A 520-nucleotide genomic window follows, 5' to 3' on the forward strand; every position below is an offset into this window, starting at 1 on the left:
ATTTCTGAAGAAGGGTCTAGGCCCGAAATGTCAGCCTTCCTGCTCCTCTGATGCTGCTTGCCCTGCTGTGTTCTTCCAGCTCTGCACCTTGTTATGGCAAAAAAAAAGTGGATAGTTTTGATGAGGAGGTAAATATCAACAAGGTATTGCAGATGCTGGGGATCTGAAATACAAATAGAAAGTCCTAGAGAAACTCAGCAAACCTGGCGGCATTTGTGGAATGAGAAACAGAGTTACTGTTTTGATTCTCATATGACTCTTCTTCAGAACACATGATCATTATGATTATGAGATCATTGATGTGAAGATCATACATAACAGGGCTTTAGACAGTGTTCAATGGATCTTTTGAATGAATAGGAGAGGAGGTAGTGGATGAAGAAACCATAGCATGGACAAAGCAAACTAAGAAGATACCAGATAGTTACGGAACTTTGATGAGAAGCCTGAAATCAGAAATTTAATTGAAAAATCCTACCAAAGGAGATGAAGTTTCTTGAGGCACACTGGATTTTAACAA

Source organism: Rhincodon typus, chromosome 3, assembly GCF_021869965.1.
Source record: "Rhincodon typus isolate 14 chromosome 3, sRhiTyp1.1, whole genome shotgun sequence".
In the NCBI taxonomy this organism is placed as follows: domain Eukaryota; kingdom Metazoa; phylum Chordata; class Chondrichthyes; order Orectolobiformes; family Rhincodontidae; genus Rhincodon; species Rhincodon typus.